Source organism: Bacillus rossius, chromosome 1 (assembly GCF_032445375.1).
Source record: "Bacillus rossius redtenbacheri isolate Brsri chromosome 1, Brsri_v3, whole genome shotgun sequence".
Lineage (NCBI taxonomy): Eukaryota > Metazoa > Arthropoda > Insecta > Phasmatodea > Bacillidae > Bacillus > Bacillus rossius.
The window spans coordinates 118,984,019-119,006,621 of NC_086330.1; the positions used below are offsets into that span (position 1 = coordinate 118,984,019).

A 22,603-nucleotide genomic window follows, 5' to 3' on the forward strand; every position below is an offset into this window, starting at 1 on the left:
CACAGAGGACGACTTCTCAATCCGAAATCCAACACTTAGGTAATTGTTGTTTCAAAATCGCCGGCCAGTGAGCATCCAGACTAGAAAAAATGACTAAGCAACCTCGCTTCCTACTTGGCTGCTAGTGCAGCAAAGCGAAATCAGTAAGAAAAGGAATAATATCTAAAAAAAATATTCAGCAAAGAAGAATCGAATCCCAAATATGAATATCAACTGATATATTATGGGATACGCCTGTGTCGTCGCACTATGCACAACTCAGTATTTAAATGCACGAAAGAGAAATATTATTATTTTTATTTAAATTACAAAGTAAACATATAACTAAGACATAAAAAAGTATAAACATGTAAACATGTCTCAATTTTTACATATTACACATTAATTTTTTTTTATCACAGATTTAAAAAAAAATAGTTCATATCTTAGAAATCGTGCATAGTGTGTGCATAGTGTGTACATATGTACGCGTTCGTTTTACTACCTATATTTTTATTTTTCTTAGTACAATGTAAACATTTGGCCCGCACAATCGATTATCTTGGTCGTAACCAATAACCAGTGAGAAAATGTGAAACGTTCCCACGCCGCGCCGGTGGCGACATGAAACCCCGCGGTCGCAGTTCGCTGGTCGGGGTGATGGCGGGACCGCGCGGGCCTGTATGCGTCAAGGGGAGGGCGGTGGGGGAGGGGAGCTTCGGCTGGTCTCGGCAGCTGCACGCAGGGGCAGTGCGCTGCTGGCTGCTGCGCTGCTGCGCTGCTGGGCTGCTGGGAGCGGTGTCTGAGCTGCCTCGCTGGCTGCAGCGACCACCTGAACAGAGGAACACCAGGTAACCGTAGCACCCCTGCAGTCACAACTGGAGATAAATAGCATCATTGGTTAAGGACCTACACATAGTTTGTACCTAGAATTGAAGTAGAACAGCACGAATCGCCCCTCCCCCCCCCCTCCTATTTCGTAAATGTGTGCAGTAAGTAGAGATAATAAATTTGAATGAATAATCATAATTAAAAAGAGAGGATTAAATTAGTTAAAAATTAAGTACGCACTAGGTATTTATTATAATATTTAGAGTTGTTAGTTAATAGTGCTGACAATATTATTCTCTCTTATAATTTGTAATTATTTACTGTAGTACAATTAACACAGTACCTAGCAGTCAGTAAGTTATAAAATTAGCCTTTTGTGTAGTGTGAGAAGCATATACCTAGATCAAGAATTTCAAAGAGTCCGAACTGTAACTAAACTATAAAATGAACTACCTGCTAGCTAACTTGATTGTTCTGTACCGCACGTAAAACTATTTATCTTGCTTAAAACTGATATGGCAGTAAGTATCTACCTACAGCAGCCGCTTTATTTAAATGGGGAATATGTTGGGCATCGTTCATGAGGAATTCGATATTCATGCCCTAAAACGATTTTCAGTTAAGTTAAAAATGTCATAAAAATGGCAACTTATACGACCTTTCACGTTGTCACGCTTTATACGTAATACTGCAGTGATATCTTTAACAAGCTGTAAACAATGGTACTCTACACGCCTACACGCATTTCGCACGCCCCCAGAACGCACGTATGTATTCAAGGCATGGGGCAATAAGTTAGGGAGTTGGCGTGAGTGGTTAAAAACTTAAGTAAAAAATTTAACTACCCCTCCCCCCTAATGTCCCATCTAGATAGTAAAATATTTGTTTATATTGAAGTTTAACTCCTTTAATTCCTTTTTGATGAGTTGTTAGATAGAATTTTTGACGATACTCATTTCATGAAGACATTATTAAGATTCTTTGTAGTCAGTTACTTCCAAGCTGTTAAACAAATTTACATCATTAGTCTTCATAAAACTACGGCTTGTTTTGCTAACCAATTGCTAACCAGACTTAATTTAACTTTAGAAAGGACAACCACCCCACAGGCTTATAATCTCCACGATATCAGGATAGTTTTAAGGCCTTTAAACTAGACAACATGCAATAGTTACATTCACAATACCAAGCACACAGTTGTGTGTCGTAATGACTGGCACGACTGCAGTCGTAGGATAAATAAAGTCACCGCTATTTTGAGTAGTTCTGTGTATGTCTACAACAAAGGTAATAAGTGTTGCGTGGCTATTACTGTCACACTCACTCGTTAAAATAAGGAGATATAAAAAAATATTAAAACCCTTAAATTAAAAATATTGTGTTTTACTTATCTCAATATTACGTGTGTAACTATATTTGCCCGATTTCAAAGCTGTTAACATATGCTTCTCATAATGAATGCTTTTCTCATTTACATACATGTGTGCGGTTATGGGTTTGAGATAGTATATACAATAGTAATTAACTGAAATGAAACAAATTATATTTTAAATTTTGTAATTATATTTCAATACTGCAAAATAATTACGTGAACTTTTTATGTATTCAAACATCAGCTATGGATGAAGTTAGACAAAACACACATTAAAAATAAATTGTTAGCTTACTTACTTATATACTCTGTAAAATCTTTGAACAGTTATTATTTACATGCAGGACGACCCATTCAGAAGCTTATATAAAATTTTCGTTCATCATGAAAATATGTATCAGCCTGAAATATACACATGGTTTACGGGGATAAATATACTCGGCGTAACTCAGGGATAGGGTGGATGAAGCTCTGGTGTTACGGACCCCTGGTGCTGTTCTTTGTCGGATCAGGATAGACACCAACTCTCTGTGTAGAAAAAAATATCTACAACTACGTCTCTGTAGAATGTACGATGACTGGAACAATGCTCTCCTCCATCACTTTGAGCTGCAAATTCCTTTAAAGGGTTGGTCTCACCCGTGACGACATAAGTAAAAACTGCTCTGCTTGGACTGGAGTCTTGAAGCACACAATGGCAGACATCGACCAACGCGGATGTGCTATGGAAGCGACTACGACTAACCAAGTCCGTGTGAAGAAAACAGACTTCCTCAACTCGTACTGCTAGGAAAGCTACACAATCTTGCGGTCGCCGTTCAGCTTCAAGTCCCCGGTGCATTGTCCCTGGATCAGCGGGACTGACCCTCACACAGGAGACGTCTTGAACGTGCAAAACCCAAGCTCAGAACCTTCCATTCTCCCTTCTCACCTCATGTTATTCCCTTACTTCCGCCGGACAACCAGCAACTATGCTAGGAGGAACGATGGAAGAACCTCGACTTCCCACTTGGCGAGCGGATAAAATACTGGGAAGACTGTGTTATAATGTCCACTGATGCAAAACGTAGCAGGAAACGGAATATCCAATCAACACGATATACAGCAAAGACAAAATGTATCCCAATATAAATAACATATGCCCACATGTATAAACTCAATACTTAAACACATGAAAATATAGTTTAAAAGATCTACATATAACATACACGTATGGCGCTGAAACAATAATCAAGTTAACCATGTTTACAATACACTAAAATAAAAAGTGTGTGCTTGGATTCCACGCGCAACAGAGCAACTTCTTGCTTATTATGTATAAATAGAGATATTTTATTTACATTTAAAAAAATACTATTCACCTAAAAATAAATGATACTTATAAAGTTAATTGCACGAATCAATAACTATTTTGCACACAAGTAAATATATTGCTACTCAAACACAAGCAGCGTTACGAGAATTTCGTAGCATCACTGCTGCGTCATTTCTAGATTTCTACCTCTCCCCTGCCGGTTCCAATTATGGCCGTTAAAACCCAAGGTTAGTAGAAGGGGAGGTTGCCGTTAAAACCCAAGGTTACAACCAGCACATAGCATGCTACGCTACGTACCTTCTCCCCCTCCCTTCCTTGACGGCTTCCCATTCGACCGCTAGCGCATGCGTTGGAGTGGAGTCGCCGCTGAAGCACTCTCCTCCTCTACCGCCCCCCCCCCCCCCCCCCCACGTACCTAACCATTCCCCTCATACGATCGAAATTTATCGTAACGCTCGAAAATTGTAGCCCCCTCAGCAAAGAAGTTTCACTTCAAAAAACTTTATAGACATCAAATATTTAAAATTGCACAATAACAATTTGTGGGTTGTTAGAATACAATTATTTTCGCTCAAAGATAGAGCATAATTTTAAGTCATACGGGTTAGTAACAGTGTGCTTATGGCAGTCCAGAAACAGGGTCCAGGGCTTAGAGCCGGGGGTCCGCCGTCTTGGAATGTGACGTCACGGCCACCTGTCTATCAAAAAGAAAAACATATTGAGTCTGGAGGTCAAAGTCATCCAAGAAGGCAGTCGTGACATTACAATACAAGTTGGCGGACCACCGGCTCTCGGCTCCAGACCGTGGAACCTGTTTCCGGACCGCCATAACCATACTACTGTTGGTGCATTATTTCTATTAGCAGGAGGGCTGACTTCAAACCAGAGCTTCGTACCCTCTATCTCGTGACGGAAGTGAAGGAACTCGCAGCACGCAGTATCACCTGGTGTAACACTTCCGGAACCACCTGGCGCGAGTCTGACTGCGTGTCGCCTGGCGCGTAACGGATGAGCTTCCTTGGTTACCGACGCGTCCGTGCAGAGCGGATCTCATCACAGTGGAGGCGTCGCGGCGTGGCAAGAACCATCGTGACAGCAAAGCGCAGTGGCTTTCTTCGTTTATTCTCCGACAAAGACAAATTGCAATTCCAGTCGAGTAACAATAACCAGTTACAAGTTTGTACTTCAGCATTACTATTTTGCACTTTTTTTTTTTTTTTTTTTTAAAGAAACAGTAATTTTCTTTTGCATTGCTGTCTCCGTACTGTCTTCACTGAAATATCGCTTCTTTTTTTTCCATAACATTTTGCGTGTGGCATTGTCTGTGAGCTTGAAGAAACACAAGAGCGCTGCGCAGTGGCGGATCCAGCCTCGATCCGGAGGGTTTTAGGCGACTGGGAAACCTTCCAGTTAAACGTAGACTCCGAAATTTATAGTAATAATATAATAATAATTGACTCTATTTAAAAGCATTTCCGACGTCTTGAAAATCATTATCAAATCTACGATTTACCTGATTAAAGTTATATATATATATATATACATACACGTAGTGTGTCCTTAAAAACTTAAAATACCTAGTCAATTAACTAACAATAATTTATTTATTTATTTATCAATTTGTTACATGCCTACCGACGGCATAAGGCCATGGGTGGTAGGCACGATAAACTGACTTCAAAGGACAGTTCAGTATGGAGTAGATTTTTTATACATCCCTCCAATATTTTTAGTTGGATGGTTTTGCTATGGGGGTGGGGGAAATTACCCCATCTCCCCTCCCACTGCGTTGTTTGCGGGCCAGTGCGTGGGTGTAGAGCAGGGCGCATGTGCACACAGCGTCTCCCACTGCCGCTGCGCAGTGGAGACAGTCGCAGTCGGCGATCTGGCTGGAAGCATTGCTATCTCGCAACGCCTTTTTTCTGCAGAGAGACTCATCGGCACTTCTCAGTTATGATCCTATCATTTTATGGTAGTACACTCAAGATGGTTTCATGTGCTAAATGGATAGAAGTTCACAAAAAGTGTCGAAAGACCCAGTTCCCAAAGATAAATCAACTTTTTATTGTATGTCAATTTTCATTTCGAACATAATAATGAGAATTTCCGTCCTAATTTTCATACAATAAATATATAAAGAAAACACCAGGGTTAACTTTTTTTTCCACTGATGTAACATAAGAATAAAATTTTGAAAAGAAACAATGGAATACAACTTTTTAAAATACATAATTTTGTTTTTATTTAACATTTGTATTTATGCACCTCTAAGAAAATTTAACTGGGTTTATGAATATTTACATAAAACACAAATAAAAATACTTAAATACTAAATTTTTCCAAGCGTTAAATAGAGCCAGTACAGACTGGTAAAACTGATCAGACAGTGAGTACCGACGGGTGCAGGGGAAATGAGGTGCTGGTGTGTAGTTGACTGAGGGAACGGAGGGAACCGGAGCACCCCGAGAGCCCCCGCCAGCGCACGGAGCCGTGCGCCACGTGTCCCCCCTCCCTCCCGGGACCGCACTCTGAACCCCGGGTCGGGGGGCGGTGCGGCCGCGAGCGCCGCGAGAGCAGCAGTGTTCGAGTTGCGCCAGCGACTGGCAGTTCATTCACTGCCACGATATTAGCAAGCACTCATGCAGTGGCGTCCCGATGATCGCAACTTAGGTACACATGATCTGAAACAGTCATAAAGAACCAAGGTTACAATAAAACCACATTGATACTAAATCATACATATAAAATAAACTTCTGGAAAGTGTCTACAAGAAAATTCCAAGTTAGGAAAAATACTGAAATAATAATTACTACTAAACAATATTGTTTGGAAAAAATTTGTTAAATATTTTGGTCTAATATTTGATCATGTTTAAACTGACCATATAAAATTAACTGTGTAATCACTCGTAATAATACCTTTTTTATGTAATCACGAGTTATGTAATTTCAGTTTATTTTAAGAATGGTTTCGCCCAATCCGAAACATTCGTTAGTCCGTAAAGGGTCTGGTCCCAATCATTTCGGGTTATATGGACTCCACAGATTTTTTATGTATAAAATTCGTGGGCTTCAGTAGTTTGTTAAATCTTATACATTTGTAGTCACAATGAAGTAATAAATAGTCAAAACTTATCTTTATTAGCCTGCTTGAAACACATTTACCTTGAGAATTTTTTTCTTTTGTGATAACTTGCTCTACATAATTTTGCTTTCATACGTGTGTTACAGATTTATTTAAAACACATATTGAATTCGTCTTCTTTAATATTGCCAAACTCACGATCATAATTTTTCCCGAAGACATTCCAAACATAAAATTTAACACACATTTTAAATAGTCCTGATATTAATCATAAACTATTCCAAAATTCCTACAATGATTTCGAATCGTTACAAAAAACTCACTTGTTACTGGTTTTTGTGAAATACAGTTCCAGAAAAGTTTTGCACCGCCTGTATTTATGCGCTGGCAGATGACCAACAGTTGACTGCGATTGGGGATTGAAAGTAGGCCTACATATTTTATGACACCAAAACACACACTTTGCTGTACGAACCTAACCAAAACAAAGAAAACTGAGCGGATAAAAACTTGTTTTGAATAGTCTATCATTAACATGTGATAATTGGTAAGGCCTGGATCACACTATGCCAGTAGTTTAGTCTAGTGGTGAGCGGCAAGAAGCTAGTAGTAGAGCGAGCGTCGAGCCGTGAATATACAGGATGTCCATACACGAATGTCCCAGTTATAAAATTTAATAGTACCTATCAAATGTAATCGTTGTAGAGTTTTGGTTCACGGTCACAATTAAAGAGTTTTAGATAAGCGCATGCGCGAGTACTGCTTTGTTGTTTTCTCGTTTGCAGCGCCACCTGCGCAAAATGGTGACTCCTGGGCGTAAAGCATTTTGTGTTCTGCAATTTGCTAAGAGTGAATCTTTAATTTCAGCCCTCCCCATTGGAATCTATTTGTACGAGAGTGGTTGAACGTCGAAGTCCCTGACCGTTCGATTGGTCGTAATGGTCGAGTCGACAGCGCTCTTTTTCTCTGGCCTCCACGTTCACCTGACATAACGCCATGCTTAATAAAAGATCGTGTCTTCGTTTCGCCACTATCTAATGATTTGCCAGAGTTGAGACACAGATTTTAAGAGGCTATTGCTTCCATTACCCCGAACGTGTTAACAAAAGTGTGAAAGAAATTGTACTTTAGGCTAGATGTTTGCCGTATAACCAAAGGTGCACATACTGGACATTTGTTAAAAAAAAAAGGATATTTTACTTTTAATTTGATATATGGTTTGTTATAAATAGTCTAGATAAAACTGTTAAAACATACCATTGAAACGGAGACATTCTTTTATGGACAGCCTGTATTGACCATCCGGAGGTCAGTTACAGAAGAGCTCGTCTTGGAAGAGGCGGAAGAAGAGCTGAGAGGAGAAATAAGAAGGGACCCTGGTATTCCCATGGCTGATTCAATTTCTGCTGTTGCTAATTGGGTTTTATAAGGAGCAGATTTCACATTCATTAAGCTCTCTTTTTCGATCAAAAGAGTGACGCATGTGAGCGTGGTTTCGTCCCTTTAGCGAGCCATAACGCTAGAAAGATGTCTCGAAGAATGATGAACTACTGAATCTTAGTCGTTCTGACCTTCCCCATAAGTACAAGAGGCTGGTGATTTGCGATGTGGGGAGCTACTGAGTCGAGCTCACTCGCCGGATTTACTAAACCACTCAGCTACACAATTCTGTCCCACACACGGAGTTAACTAGATTACTCGCCACTCGACTAAATTACTAGCCCAGTGAAAACCAGCCTTAAAGATGCGATTACATAAATAGAATAAACGGGATCAGATGAACTCTACTATCAGAGTAGTTGTCCACATACAGATTTCCAAAAATGAATAGTCCAGAACAGAAGTGACTTCCAGTATAGTATACGCCATTGTGTTCGTCTCTGTAGTTGAAGAAAAAAATTGAAAAATCGCGAAAAAACATTGTTTCAAAAATTAACCAAATTCCAGTCGCCTTCGAGTTTATTAATAACTGATCTTTGTGCAACTTATAAAATCAGCTCACTGCCATGATTAAAGAGAAAAACAAAATACCCACTAACTCAATAAAGTGTTAAGTGGGGGCAGGCAAGCCAGGGACCCCTCCTTTTCAGGATTTAAAAACTAATCAGCGAAGACATAAGAAAATTACAACTTGGCTACGTGAGGTTATAGAGATATCAATTTAGAAGGATTATTGTTATACTAAGTGGGCTACTATACTGTAATTTCTCCCCTTAACAGTTGGACATGAGGCTGGAATTGTATTTCTAAGTAGCCTGTATTTAATGCTGGTTTCCACACATGTTACTGTGGGCATATCCTTCGTACAAACAACTTGGCATGTGTAATTACTTTATTTAATAATACTAACTAAAATATGTGACTTATTTTAAAGAAATCATCAGACAATTGATTTAATAACAGAATATTTCAGTTTTCTTTTTATAAGCAAAATAATTACTTAAATTTCTATACGTGAACGTTGAAGATCTAAAAGTATACTATTAACTGAGATTTTAGTGTGACAAAATTTAAGAATCAATAATGAAGAAAAATAAATAATAAATCATGTTTTAATGGCTATACTGTACCCCCTCAGTAGTATAAAAAAGGGCATACTGGGACAGGCTTCAGGCTGTGGTGGTGGTGGTGGTGGTGGTGCCGAATACCGCTATCTTGGATTGTGACGTCACAGAGGCCATCTTCGACTCAAAATTCCTCAAAGAATTCAAAATGACTCAACATTCCTATAAATTTCCCTATTTCGAGGAAAAAATTCTCGTTCTGGGGGAAATTTTCCCGTTTTATTTCTCAAAAATTCAAAAATTCATATTCGAAAAATCTTAAAAAACTCTAGCCATAGAAAAAACAAAAAACCTCCTAAAAACTTCTTAAGAGTCCTAAGAGCAAGCAACCTTAAGCCTCCGAGGTCACGACCTTGTCATTGACCGTAAACATGAAATCTTTATTTTTTGACCGAAAATTTTAAAAAAATTCCAAAAAATATAAAAAAAATTCTTCAAATTTTTAGTTACTTAATCGATTTCGGTCCTCGGTTCGATTTCCGGCGAAAGTAAGCAGATCGTTTATATCGAAAAATTAAAAAAATTCTTAATTGAAATGAAAATTATTTTTTTTGAAACAAATACACTCGCCATCTTTAATTCTAGATTCATTACGCTTTTCGTTACGTAAGCATCTTGAAAATCCGTACTTTTTAAGCTAGAAAACCAAAAGATATTCTAAAATTAATAAATAAAATTATAAGAAAAATATCCGCAATCTTGAATTACAAAAACACCATTGCACATTTCGTGACAGTCACCATCCTGGATTCTAAAAACGTTGCCCTGTTCGTTACACCCGCCATCTCTGATGTGCATGAGGTCGTCGTTGCATGTTTCGTTACGGCCGCCCTCTTGGATTCTATAAATTGGCAATTTTCGTTACGGCCGCCATATTGAAAAACCATTTATATGCTAAAAATTCGGGAAAATAAAAAAAATTAGTTAAATTTTTATTAACAAAAACATTACGGCATCTTGGATTATGATGTCACGTCCACCATCTTGGAAATTAGTAATTATTTAACTGTAAAATCCAGAAAAAATATTATTTAATAAAAAAATTAATTACTTAAATTTTAATTTAAAAGTGCACTTACATCATGGAACTCTGAGTTCTCGGTTCAAACTATGTGCGGGAAAAAAAAAATCCTTTCTCCATGGAAGTCACCGACAGACTTACCTCCCAACAATAATGTCAATATATATATAGCCAGCTAGTATTATGTCAGTCCGCCATCTTGTTTTAGTCTGCTGGAGGTCATCATATGGTTTTCTTTTGCTGGAGGCCATCATAGTGTTTTCGAATGCTGGAGGCCGTCATCTTGTTTTCGTCTGATCACGACCACCATCCTGTTTTTGTCTGCTAGAATGCACCACGGCCATGTTAGTTTAATTTCAACCTAGTGGAGTAATCATTTATTACTGTGATGGCTGCCATCTTTAAATTTGGGTGCCAACTTGGAATTTCGTAATTATTTAGCTAGAAATTCGGGATAAATTCCACAATTCATTTAAAAAAAAAAAAACTAATTTATATACTGATTGATTTGACCGATTCATATTTCTTGGTTCAATACTTGACCAATACAAGAAAAATTAATTTTATGGAAAATATAATAATTTCAATAAATATGATGTAAAGTTCTAAAAGCGGCTTAAATTCCTCTATTCCCAGCCTCTAGTAAGCCAATGATGACATATTGACGGCCATATTGGAAATTTGTAATAATTAAACTTAAAATTTAAGAAGAATTTCCAAATATCATCAAAAATCATTCTTTTTCTTTAACTGATTGAATCGAAGAATACATTACCTTGCTTACATCCTTGGAAAATTTAAAAAAAAAAAAAAAAAAAATTAATAATACCACAAAAGTGACAGGTTTGAGAAATAAAACAACAATAAAAAATATTGCATAAATCAATCTTACACCACTACATAAACGATTGCTAAAGTAAGCAATCTAATGAACATTTAGTTATGCAATGGCTTGAACTGACTAATTCTCAGCTCTAAACGGTTTACCGAAGACAGAGACCAGCCAAACACTTTTCCTACATAGTCCTTTTCTTCCCCAGAGACAGTTTCTCGATACCGTGTTTAACAGACTGCTTCACATCGTCGGAAATGTAAATGGGAGTATTCACTGTATTGAATGCGCACTTCTTCACTTAGTCCTCGAACGGATAGAGTTTACCATACACTCAGTCCAGCCACAAGTTATATTTTAAAGGCCTGTACATTGATACTTCATCAATAAGCTGATTTTTAATGTTCTGCTTGATATCGTCAAGGAAAGTACAAATGTATTTCGACTGACTAAACGTATTTAGATAATAGTAGTCTTTCCAAATTCCACAAAATGTATATTGCGCCAAGTGGAATCCATTATAATTTACCTCACCGGCCCAGTCTTGTGTTTTGTATTATATCCATGTCATCGCAATCGGTTGCCGAACATCTGCTTGTGTGCTTGTACGCATACAAGTCTTCAACCTAAACCGAGAGTCGAAATGTCTGCAGGTAGTTCCACAGTAGGCACATGGATTTCACCTTTACAGTTTTTCGCATGTCGTCTCAAACTGTCAATACTAGTAAACCACACATGACACTCATCACAGCAAAACATCATAAGAGAAGGATTCTTCGTACATTTATTCTCCTCGTGTCATATCACAGTAGCCGCAAGGCTGCCTAGTTGATGAAGACGCATCTTTCAGATCCAAACCATATGTTTATATTACTGCAGTTGTACCAATAACTGGTGTACACTTATGCACATCGATGCACCATTGTTGCAGCGAAACCTTTACTTCATGCCGTGCAGCACGACTTCTGCATGTCTTCAAGTGCATTTTCATATTATATTTTCTGGCAAACTGCTTATGGTATTTCTCACAGCAAAAATTTTGCGTGGAGGATTCTCTTCACATTCTCTTTTCTCGTGTCGACGAACATCACTGTTTTTGTATAATATCATGTTACACTAACGGCATCGATGCTCGTTAGTTGTTGATGAATCACCAAATATTGAAGTTTCCTTCGCTAGCAAAACATCATCCATCGAGATTTCCTCCATAATATCAGAACAATCACAGAAAAAATGTTAAAATAATAATAAAAATAAAACAAATATGGATAAAAAATCACAAACATTCTATCTTGTACTAGAACTCTATCCTTTATCAACAAATGAGACGATAACAAGCTGACAGAAGCGGTTTTTGTAATTTTTTATCTATTTTACTTTTATTAATATTTTTACTTTTTTCTGTGATTTTTCTGATATTATGGAAAACTTACGATAGTTTTCTCCACGTGCTCCTGATTATTCTGATTTTATATATATATATATATATATATATATATGTGTGTGTGTGTGTGTGTGTGTGTGTGTGTAGTTTTCTCCGACTGCTTCAGATTAAACGTGTCCTGACATCTGATGGTGATCTCTGAGTGCTTCTAGTTGTTTGTGAGGATTCGAACTCTGCATGAAAGATTTTTGACTTAATGAATATGACGTCGTCCGACCGAAGGCCACCCTAAAGCCCGACCTGCAACCGCCAGTATTCACCCCGCTAACGGAACGCGCCCCTAGCCATGACCCACCCGAGTCAGGCGAGCCACCAACAACTAAGGTAGAACCCGGCCTCCCCCAGATAAACAGACCGCCACTTCAATCAACCACGTTGTAAAAACAAACACTAATTATTAAACAATATTACGTATTTATTTGAAGTTGGTCAACGAAAGTGCGACGTAGGAGTGCCCGGGCACTCACGTGTGTAACTACATAAATACGCGTATGAGTGTTCCCCTGGCGGCCTTCTGCCTGAATCAATCAATCAGACCTTATGACATAATTATTCAAACCTTGTGTTGCGTCATTAACCACACCAGAACAATCTGACAAGAAACGAACAGTCGCTGGTGTGACGTAAAAATTCAAACACAATAATTCTTAAATATAATAACTTTCAATTCCTAGAAGGGACAAATGACCTTAATTCAGCCTTTATAATTTATATAAGAATTTAACATCATTAAATTCTCTTATTAACTTATCAGATCAGAAATTAACGTAATGAGGTCAACCCTGGCGCGAGGGCCACCGAGCCTCGGCCGGACGCCATGACATGACGCCAGTACAGCGCGACTCGTGGACCGGGGCGGACGCACGTCCCACGGAGAGACATCATCCTTTGTCCACACCGAGTTCACTTCTGGTAACTATAGTCATTCTTCAAAACCTTTTAAATAATCTCTCCGTGTGTACCCGGTCCAGCTTTTTCGGTCCAGGACCTAATCCGGCCGCATAAATATCACACCCCCCCCCCCTGCACCACACTTGGTCCGCGGGGTATGTGCACTATCCGGTACGGGCCGACTCCCGAGGACAGAACTTTTGTTAATCTCAGTCGCTCCGGCGCTGACACTCCCCGTAAGGGAACTCTTGAGCGAATTTAGCTGCGGTCCGCGCTCCACTGCCGTGGACGCGAGCACCGCCTCAATACGCAGATTTACGGGATTGGCCGCCTCCAATCACCCTCACCCCTCGTTGAGCAGTCAGGCTCAGAAACGCCTAGGGACACGATAATACGGAGCAACTACTGACGTTGTAACATTCTTTTATAAACTTGTGCAACGCAACCTCGTGTAACATTTCTTTTGTAAACTTGTGCAACGCACCCTCGTGTAACATTCTTTTGTAAACTTGTGCAACGCAACCTCGTGTAACATTTCTTTTGTAAACTTGTGCGACGCCCCTCTCCACGTAACATTCGTGAACTTATATAACGCAACCTCGTGTAACATTCCTTTTGTAAACTTGTGCTACGGTAATTCAGTAACTCTCAGACTCAGTTGAGTGTAATTGTGTAATTTGTATCTTGTAACGTCACCTATTGTGCGACGTGGCGTGTAACCGACAACGTTACACCAGAGCCACTGTCGACTGAATAAATGACACACGTCATTTATTAACTCACTCCAGCGTACGCTTCTTTAAACCTGCTATCCCCAACCACCGCCGAGTAGGGAATCTCTCAGACCCACGTAACACCACCGACGGTCCTAGTGGGCCACGCAGGGCAATCGACCCCACGACCCAACTACCGACTAGCACCAGAACTAGTCTGGCGCCCACCCGGACTCATTACATTCGCAACAGCCACTCCCGCTAGGAACCGCACCGGGACTCGAGCCCGAGACCCCGGACGACGGCAAATATAATACCATTTTATTCAGAGTTACATTTAATCAGTGAATTTCTGCTACTAAATCAGCACTTAAAATATTTTTATCATGTGGAATAAAAAAAATAAAAAAAATATTATTACTCAGTCTAATGATATGTGACAAGACGGATGAGAAACACTATTACGAATGCCGAACTTCCTTGTCCTTGGTGTCTAGCGAAGCCTTCCTTCTTTTGCGATCGTTAGTGAGCATCCCGCATCCCACATAAAATAAATTAATAAATTTTGACTCAACATAACACGTGACGACATCTCATGCCAATAATCGGGACTACTTGCAACAAGTTTTTTGCATGAGATAACTTAACTCTCTCCGCTGATTAGAGCTAATGTAGCCAGTTGGCGTCATGTATCCTCGAAGCCTCGCAGTCTCGTAACCTTGTAGACTCGTAATCGCGTAGTCTCGTAACCTCATGGCTCGTAGTCACATAGTCATGATGTCTTGGAGCCTCGTAGACTTGTAGCTACGTAACCAAGTAGCCTTGTAATCTTATAATATAATGCTGCTGGAGCAGTTGGAGCCAAAAAGAAAATTCCGCCGACCTCTGCTTGTCTTCAAGTGCATTTTCATTTTATAATTTCTGGCAAACTGCTTATGGCATTTCTCACAGCAAAAATTTTGCGTGGAGGATTCTCTTCACATTCTTTTTTCTCGTGACTACGAGCATCACTGTTCTTCAATAATATCTTATTACAGTAACGGCATCGATGCTTGTTAGTTGTTGATGAACCACCAACTATTGAAGTCTCCTTCGCTGGCAAAACATAATCCATCAAAATTTCCTCCACATCCAGCACTGCAGCCATAAATTTCTCTTCTGCTGGTGGAACCGAGCCAGTTTGTCTCCTCTATTGTTGTTGGTGACGATGATAAACATTCCATTGGGATCTGTATCCTCGCTGACGAGATCTCCGAAGTCGAAGGTAAAGCTTCCATCAAGGGTTTCGTGGTTGTCGTCGACGATGCCAACGGGATCTGCTTCACCGTCATTAGTATAGGAAAGGGGCTCCGGGCACTCGATTCAGTGTGTGGCGCCGTGGTTCTGACCACCATCTTGGATTATGATGTCACGGCGGCTACCTTGGATGATCTTGACCTTAACCTTTGACTTTGACCTTTGACTTTGACCTTGACCTTGGCGGCCATCTTGGATCTGTCATCTTGGATGATGTCATAGCTGCCATTTTGTTTTCCGCCATTTTGAACTATGACATCATCATTGCAATTTCAGTAATGGTCGCAATCTTGAAAATAAACTTATATTATCCGATTTTAATGAAAAAATACTTAAATTTATAAAAAATTGAATTAATAAAATTTTAATAAATAATATTTTAAAAAATATATACTTACACCATGGAACTCGCAGTCCTCGGTTAAAACCCAGCGAGGGCAACAATAAAAAAAATTACATCAGGTCCTTCTTCCATGGAAGCCACCGGCAGACTGACCTCCCACCAGGGGCGGATCCAGTGATCAGTTTTGGGGGGGGAACTGGTGCCCGAAGAACATTGAACGGTATTGACAACATGGTTCTTATAGAATCCTGGGCATAAAATAATTGTTATAGAATATAACATAGGCATATAATAATACTAACCAGAAGAAAAAAATCAAAAATCAATTTTGAAAAATTAAATATTAAAATTAGGAAGCAAATTTTTTTATTACTGGAACAATTTATCTCAAGTAGAATGTAATACTTAGGGCATTTACAAAGTCATGGGGAAATGAAGTGGGAGTAATTGCAAATTATTCATGAAAAAAATTGGTTATATAACTGGATTACTTCAAAACTGGCTAATTACAAAATCTATCTAATTTGAAAGTACTGCAATTTTAAATTCATAGAGACCTTCCTCGTTTCCAATAAAATAAAATAAAATAAAATTTAAACCATGTTTTTTGGCTGTAAAGTATGTTTGGTAATTCCCGTAAATCTTTAAAAATAGATTGAGCTGGTTTTGAATAAAAACACTTCAATTAATTTAATATACACTGTTTATTGTGTATTATTTTATATTAATGTAATAATATTCGTTGTATAAATATGACATGACATAGAACATGTAATATTTTCTGAATAAAAGCATATGAAATAAATTATTTTGCATCATATTGCAATTTAAGAATCATCATGAAGTAAAAATATATAATTAGAGAAAGATACGGCGTTTGCCAGATTTTGAGAAACGCTCAATCACGTGAAAAGGGTCCACTGGTATGTCATAATGAATATGGAGAAGAGCGAGACCCTCAAGTCGTCTCTCAATCATTGTAGTTCGGAGCCACGTTTTAGTGCGACGTAACGTTGAGAAAGTTCTCTCTGCGCTGGCATTGCTGACTGGAAACGTGCAAAGAACATGAAGCAGTGTATAAATAATGTTGTATATGTCCTTGTCACAAGCAGCAAGTGCATCAATAGCTGTTTTGGGAAGTTCGGCACCACGAGCTTTTTCAGTTTTCCATGTCTGCTGCCAGTGAAAAATTTCACCTTTTAACTTTATTAGCTGAATTTCTTTGGTGCCCTCTAGTAATTGAGAAAACTTGTTTACCAGGAACCGAATTGAATCGTTTATTTCAGCTAAGGTTGTGTTCACTATCAACTGTGGAAGTAGAAGTGGGAGTCTAAATATATCAAGGACTTTAGAAGAAAATCTTGTCTTGATATCTTGTAATATGCCATCTAGAAGTGGTATGAATACTGAAATTCTGTAATAATCCTTTACAGATTGCGACTCTACTGGTACCGGGTAGTTACTGCGATGAACCTGTCGCCCAACAGTCCTGGGTTTCCGAAGCTCAACATTAAATTTCTCTGCCATTTTCTCTGTCTCGGCATAAATTTCTTTGAAGTAATTGTCACAATCCGCACGACGAGTCTCTAAGACCGAAATAACATTTGTAATACTCTTAGAAGCATGTACAAGGTCAAGTGTTTCTTTTTGAAGAAGTTTGCTCAAAGGAAGTGTAAGGGCCAGAGCATTACTGAGGCAGAAGACAACAACCAAAAATTTACTTTCACATAGAGCAGCTATAAGTGATGCTGCTTTTCCAGCTACAGATTTGTCTTTCCAGCTAGAAATCTTCTCGAGAGCTTCTATTATTTCTGGCAAATCAAAAACAAACTGAAGTACACCGTCATGTCGTTCGACCCATCTTGTATCTGATAAATGAGCTAGTTTTTTCCCAAGAAATTGAAGAAGAGTTTTACTGCGTTTTGGAAAAGAAAAGAATGAGATAGTTTCTTTCATGATACCCACTGCATTTTGGACCACATGTATCTTTGAAGACTGAGATAGAGAATTGTTAAGTTTGTGATTGTAACATGGCATTTCCACAGCATTGGTTGTCAAACTCTGCACTTCCTTTACTGCACCTCTGTCTTCTGATAACATGACAGAGCAGCCATCAGTACCAATTGCTACACACTGGAGGGGAAGAAGCTGCAATGATTTTATTTTCCTGATAATAATTTGGCCTAGTGACTTTCCTGTAAGAGACAGTTCTTCAGTAGCCGTTGTGACTGGTTTGTTTGTAGAATTATCTTCGGTACCATTCTCAAGTATTGAAAATTTGTTGTTTGTTTGAAGAGCTGTGGTTTCTGACATATCACCAAATGCATCTATAAATGAAACAAAATCTTCCCTTACAACCGTGTTCTGACCAAAATGTACATAGCGAAGGACAAGACTCACTTGGGATTTATTTGACATGTCACTGGTTTCGTCAAATATAATAGCATAAAACCCAGATAATCTTACTCTCTTGAGGATTGTATCTAATATGTCTAGTCCACAGCAGTCGATCAGCTCGTTTTGCACAGTTTTGCTGATATATGTAGCATTAAAATTAGCAGTTTTAATGTGATTTTCAAGTAGTTTATCTCCAGCATCCACCCGAAAACGAAGCATTGCCCGAAAATTTCCTTCATTATGAGATGGAGCATCGGTAGTAAGTGGACCATCATCCCGATGACCACGGAAAGGAATATTTTGCCTTCCAAGTAGTATAACTGTTTTCACAATCGGTAGTAGTTTTTTCCGATTTTCCTCAGCCTCTTCCAAATGTTGTTCTTTGACAAGACTTACTACCTCGGAGCAAGGATTATGATATGTCTTAAGGAAGTTCTTCCCCATGGCAACTGCAGTCATATGGTATTGATGGCTTGCATGTTGTTCCAAGTAACCTTTAGCTCCAATCAAATCTTTAAAATTTGTAAGAGGTTCTGTAACTAAAGTTTTGAGGGGAACATTTCTGCAGTACCCACCTTCATTCCTAGTTGTAAACCATGGACAATATTTACAAAACAGACCTTTTTTAACATCTGATAGAACCAGCCATTCTTTGTAGGTTTGCAGATGACTCCGCCTCACAAAATTCCGCACAGGCTTTCCAGAGACAACACGGGTGGAATGTGGAAAGACATAAGATTCTGGTGGTTGCCACGGATTTTCTAGCAGAACGGACTTAGTGTAGTCATCAATATTTCCTCCAACAAAGTGGCCAATGTCACTGGAAACACTTCCAACAGAAGACGAAGATCTAAGTAATGCTGAATGTAATATGCCATTGTTAACCTCATCTGGATAAGGCTTTTGGATATGATATTGGTCAGAAGAGCTTGAAGATGATGCAACTTTCTCATCATTATTGATAATCGATGTAAAATCATCTTACAAAACAATATCATTGTGTGTTTTACCACAATTCAAATCAGTGGGCTGCTCAACTGATTCTGAGGCATCCTCAGAATTCACTTCCACACGTGACTTCTTCTGAGGTGGCCCAAAGAAAGAAGATAGCAAGCTTTGTTTTCCTCCTTGTTGAACAGCCTGTTTAGAAAAAAAAAATCATAAACTAGTACAAAAGAATGTTGCAAATCAACATTTTGAGTTTCTGTGAAACAGTGAAACCAACACAAGAAAGTGTTTGGCAATTTGTTGCACTTTTGCCATGCCTATTTTGAGCTAGCCCCTTCACGACAAATTAGCTTGGACACGAGTGTAATGTGTAATTTTAAACAGGTGTTAAGTATTTGCGATGTATTATTTTACCAACACCTTGTGGATATTACTTCAGCAGCTGACAATAATATCTTTAGTTTGGCGGAACACTCGAGTATACAACATACCCGCAAATTTATGTAGGCGGTAGGCCCCTAATTTAATGAACTTGCGCGAGACACAGCATTAAACATGTTTGGGTTAACTGTATAAATCCGCACATATCATATACATAATTTTGTGACAGTATTAGACTGTGGTAATTTGTGAAGAGTAAGAAAACAGTTATAAAATGTCGCTTACTGCAAGCAATTTAAATGTGTCTTTGATGTTAGAATATGAAACGATGGAGTGTTTTGTAATTTGTAATGCTTTGGATGTAGTTGTTTTAAGGTCTTTATATAAACTATTATATTTCTAATGCTTTTTAATATTTATAATATATACATGGTCACCTTGACTTTGTATCACAGTTTAGTTGAATTCTGCTGACTGCCCTTTTTTACTAATTATTACTTTATAAATGCACATTTAATAGTTTTTTTTTTTTCATTTGACTAAGAAATTATTTACATGCGGATTTCTTAGCTAGGTTACAATTTAATATTCGCCAGATGAGACTTTTTAAACAGTTTGGAACTGTGGTTGGTGTATTAAACATACTGGTAAAAATATTATTAACTTCAGATGTTATCTTTTTTGTTTTAATTAATTCTATTCTATTCATAACATTTAGGTTTGCTTCTGCTTATTATTTTTGCTTTTTTTTATAATTTTCGAAAGTTAGAGCATTTGAATAAATAATTTTTCATAAATTTTAGAAAGTTTACTGTTTGGGACTGTGGCCAGAGAGCCAGAGTTGTTCGCTGATGAAGTCATGAAGTGAGACACTGGTCATGGTGTAACAAACTATACTTAGTTCCAAGTCTGCCGCTAGATTCTACCACAGTCTGCTCTATGCGTTGCAATAGCATATCGTCAGTGCAGTATCACGTAATTCCACCTCACTTGAAGCAGGTTCATGTGATCTTATTCAAAGCTAATTTGCGCAAAATTAATATAAATAGAACTGAAAATATTTACTACGGGTTTTATTTTTGAGCTGAATACAACTTTAGTAAAATCTTTACGACAATGTATTTCTCTCTACATACGTATGTAACACATGCATTATTTTTTCTCACTATAGGTAATATTCGTATTTCACAATTTAAAAAAATCATAATAATACAAAGGACATTAAAATATCTTAAATATTTCAGGTTAAATTAATTTTAATTTGAAAAAAAGAGTCAAAATCATGTAAAAAAAATGTGTGTTAGATATTGATACACACATTCTGGCAGGATTATTGTCATTTAAAAACTAATTTTATGGTCCGATCAGATGTACAAAAAAGTTCTAATTTATTTTAAAATGCTTAATTGACTTGTACTGTATAAAATAATGAGATGCTTGCGCCTGGTATCTCGCAAAAACTTGTGTTGAATTCACTGAAAGGCATTTGTGAAGCTACAGTAGGCTAGTCTAAGAGACTCTCACCATGCTCGAGTAATTCTTTCCACCATACACCTCACAAAAACATGATTTACTGAACACTCACTATTGCATTTTATATCACTGTATTTCTGCTAGTTTTCTTTTAAAGCGCGCGAAACAATCTCAGACACTACAGTTATCAAGCAGAGTTGCCACATCCGAATTGAGAAATCCTTCAAAAAAAAAAACACAAATTTCCCATTCAAGATACATGCTATCATTATACAGTTGTTACCAAACAATGTTCCCAATTTAGTTGTAATAAATTCCTCGACAGAATCATAAAATTGTAATATTTGATACAAAAAATATTTTCAGATCCTTTGACAAATGAATGTACGGTGATAAAAAAAAACAGCATTCCATTTTTTTTTTGCCACTGGCTTTTGGGGGGGGGGGGGAAATTTCCCCCATTTCCCCCCCTTTGAATCCGCCCCTGGTGTAAGGAACGTTAGCATGCCCTCTGCGCTTTTAAAGACATTCATAAATGAGATTGAATCACTGGAAAATCAGGTGTTGGAGTAGCGATATATATATACACAAAAGCATAAAAGTGACTGCCTTAGACTTTCTCATGCCAGGTAGGCATGAATACTTATCAGCAGAAGTACGCCATAAGCACAGGGATATTACCGTTAGGGTCCTGTACAAGCCAAAAAATATATATGTATGTATATATGTACATACATATATATATTACATATACTAATTAAACTGGACTGATCACGGTAAATTTAACACTTCTGAGCACCTGGTTACTTTTTTCTCTCGATCAATTTGTATCCTTTCACTACTCATTTATGCTAAATATTTATATTTTTCTATTCAAGATAGTCTGTTTTTTTCAACCTAACAAAAATTATATGTTCGAAACCTCCACGAAATATAATATTGGTTGTTATTCAAATATAAGTGATTTTCAAAGTGTCCACTTTACCGTGAACGGCTTACCTTGAAAATGAACTAACAGTTGTACGCAGGAATCCTAAATATTGCGCAACGATTTAAGGTGGCCGCCTGACAGCGGGTATTTTTTTAATTTTCGAGGCGTGGGAAGGGCAGGACAGCTAAGAGCGATACAGTCACGCGCATCAAGGTCCTAACGCCTATATCCGCCAGGCGGTCTTCTGACATGCAGCAACATTGTCGAAGACTCCCCTCTAAGGCAATTTCAGTGGGTATCCTATCATTATATGACGAAATATTAAATATGAAGGTTTGTTGTACGTTCCTAAACCATTTTCAAGTCAGTGAAACTGTATTATCAAACCTAAAATTGACGGTGAAAATAACCATTTTAGCCATTTTAAGCTTCCAAAAGAGGTTATTTATATAGAGGATTGTATAAGCTGGCAATGGTCTAGGAACACGTGTAACATATTGTTACGATCGCGCTTGGCTGCAGTGCTTGGCATCACCGCGCTCGTACGGCCTGTCTGCGCCCCCTTCCACCTGCATCCTCTCCCTGGTATCTCGTGCCATACTATCTCGCGACATCCTGACTGTCGCGGCGCGCACCTGCCTCAGATCGAGTTACTTAAGGGAGGCCGCACTGCGGAATGGAGGGACTCAGACATGTTTATCGGTGTGTTTTGTGGGAACCCGATGCTTGTTGAGTTTATCGGCGTTCTTTGAGCAGCCGCCGCGTCCTTCGAGGACTCACGACGCGT

The 22,603-nt window shown here is 38.3% G+C and overlaps 1 protein-coding gene across 1 annotated transcript in view; it reads left to right on the forward strand.

The window, feature by feature from the left end:
* The first annotated feature begins 718 nt into the window (after positions 1-718).
* Positions 719-22,603, forward strand: part of LOC134543109 (1-acyl-sn-glycerol-3-phosphate acyltransferase alpha-like) — a 62,756-nt gene continuing 40,871 nt past the window's right edge. The window contains exon 1 of the mRNA XM_063387918.1: positions 719-830. The gene's annotated coding sequence lies outside the window, so the exon portion shown is untranslated. The remainder of the gene's footprint in view (positions 831-22,603) is intronic.